This window comes from Elephantulus edwardii, unplaced genomic scaffold, assembly GCF_000299155.1.
Source record: "Elephantulus edwardii isolate Elephantulus edwardi_28Jun2011 unplaced genomic scaffold, EleEdw1.0 scaffold00008, whole genome shotgun sequence".
NCBI lineage: Eukaryota > Metazoa > Chordata > Mammalia > Macroscelidea > Macroscelididae > Elephantulus > Elephantulus edwardii.
The window spans coordinates 10,273,228-10,275,791 of NW_006399758.1; the positions used below are offsets into that span (position 1 = coordinate 10,273,228).

Consider the following 2,564-nt stretch of genomic DNA (forward strand, 5'->3'; position numbering starts at 1 on the left):
CACCCTCTCTAAGACAGACCTGTTTGTTTTCTTGACAGTCCACAGGATGTTTAATACTCTTCTCCAGCAACTTAACCCAAAGGCATCAGTTCTTCTGGGATTCTAACCAAAAAGTTGGCAGCGACTCCACAAGAGAAAATGGGCAGTCTCTTCCCTTTAGGATTTACATCCTTGGCTGCTTTGCAGACACTGCCACCTCAGCAGCATACTTGTTCGCTCTGCTTGCCCCAGCCATGATCAATCCCATTGTGTACTTCAACATCTCTGCCCGTGGTTAACCTTTAAACCACATATCCTACGAGCTGTTTGCAGATAACGTTCCAAAGACAGCAGAAAACTACTGCACTCTGAGTCCTAGGAAGAGAGGATTTGGTTACAAGTGTTCCTGCTGTCACAGAATAAGTCCTGGGTTTGTGTGCCAGGATGCAGGCTTCACATGCCATAATGGTACTAGTGGTAAGTCCATCTACGGAGAGAAGTCTGATGATGAGAACTTCATCCTGAAGCTCACAAGTCCTGGCCTCCTGTCCATGGCAAATGCTGAAGCCTATACAAATGGTTCCCAGGTTTTTATCTGTACTGCTAAGGCTGACTGGTTGGATGGCAAACATGTAGTCCTTGGCAAGGTTAAGGAAGGCATGGACATTGTGGAAGCGTTGGAACCATTCCGGTCCAGGAATGGCAAAACCAGCAAGAAGATCATCATTGCTGATTGTGGGCAACTCTAACGTTATCTGTATTTCATGTTTTCTCTTATTCACCTGATCATTCCTTCTATAGCTCCAGAGATCACCCTGCTACCCCTAAAATGTTTAATTGCTAATCTTTGAGCTCTTCCTACACTTCTTTGGATTCCATGTTTGGGTTTTTCCCCCCCTCCGAGGTCAGCAGGATTGCAGAGTTAAATTTACAACTATGAAATAAAAAGTAGACAAAAAAAATTATTTACATCCTCAGAAACTGAAGAGTCACTATGAGTTGGAAGCAATCTGACAACAATGTGTAGTCTAACCAACTAGTTACTTTGCTTGGGTATGTGCTTCATTCATTAATTTGAGATTGTATTACAGTTTATTTGGAACTAAAAGAAGCATATTGTGCAAATCATTAGTTGATAAACTCTCAAACTGCTGAAATATCACTGATTTCCTGCAGGAAAACACCTCCCCTGGTTTTATACATCCATTGTTGCTAGTCTGACCCTGCGGAGAAATTAAAAAACAAAAGCTTAAAAGCTAACAAAGGCTGTTCAAGTCATTACTAAAATCACTTCTGCATGCTGGTGCTTGAGCTTCTAGCAATGGTCTTTTTAAAATAATATTTTATTGTGGGGTTTTACTGGTGGAAGTTTACACAGCAAGTTAGGTTCCTATTTGGCAATTTTTGCACAAACTACTTGGTGATATTAGTTGCTTTTTTCAAAACATGTCAACATTTACTTCAATTGTGTTCTGGCTGGTTCTTGGCTAGTATTTCACTTCCCTTCCTCCCTTAGCTACTCATCTTGGCTTTAGAGTAAATGTGGACACTTTTGTCTCATACAGATAGCATTTTGTTTGTTTAAGTGGGGCACTCATCTTATTGTCAATACTCTTTATTTTGCTCTTCTTCTTTGGTAAAGGGTGACCTCAGGATCATTTTGATTCAAGGTTTAAGAAGTGTCTCATGACAATAGTTGCAGGGAGTCCTTTGGTCTGCGATGGTCCAGTTATTTTACATTTTCACCCCATCTTCTTCATTGCCTTCGTTTGTTCATGGTCCCCACCTCAGTCCAACTGTCAGTAGTAATAGCTTGGCACAATCTTGCTCTTCTGGTCTCAGGAAAGATGTCAGGATTCATGCAGACTATCAGTTTTGTAAACTTGTTTCTCCTCTGATATTCTGGTTGCCTTCTTATTGTTTTGGTCCCAACAAGTACAGATCAGTAATTGTAATCTTTTAATTTTTGTAATCTTAGTTTAGTGATAGAGTTAGGGTTTCTTCTCTAGTCCGTTAGACAGTTTTGTTTCCCCATCCTTACCTTCAAAAAACACCCTAATTTCACTTCCTCCAAGACAGATTTGTTTGTTCCTTTAGCAGTCCATAGTATGCATATTCAAGACTCTTTGCTAACACCACAATTCCACAATTCGAAGGCATCAATTCAGTGATTAGTCTTACTGTATTCTTATTCATATCATCAGTGCATCCAAGGTTATCTTTCTTTAAACCCCAAATTTCAGCCTTTTATTCCTGAGCATCAAGCCTCAAACAGAAACCTAAGTCAAGTCTCCAGAAATTGCTTGCCCTGTGATTGACCTCTCTGTTCTAGTCTAGAAATTTCAGAATAGAGCCTCAACCAGTCGAATCAGGATCACCTAAGAATTCGTTAGAAATTCAAATTCTTCAGACCCCGCCTCACACCTGCTGAATCTGGAACTGTGGGAGTGAAACTCAGTAATCTGTGTTTTAAGAGGCATTCTAGGCTAATAGACTTAAGTTTGAGAACCTCTGGTGCCATGTTGTTGTTGTTGTTATGTGCCATCGAGTCGTTTCTGACTCATAGCGACCCTATGCACAACAGC

At 40.6% G+C, this 2,564-nt stretch overlaps 1 pseudogene; it reads left to right on the top strand.

Annotated features, from left to right (window-relative positions):
• Positions 1-233: 233 nt before the first annotated feature.
• LOC102856367 lies at positions 234-712 on the top strand (annotated as a pseudogene).
• Positions 713-2,564: the final 1,852 nt, after the last annotated feature.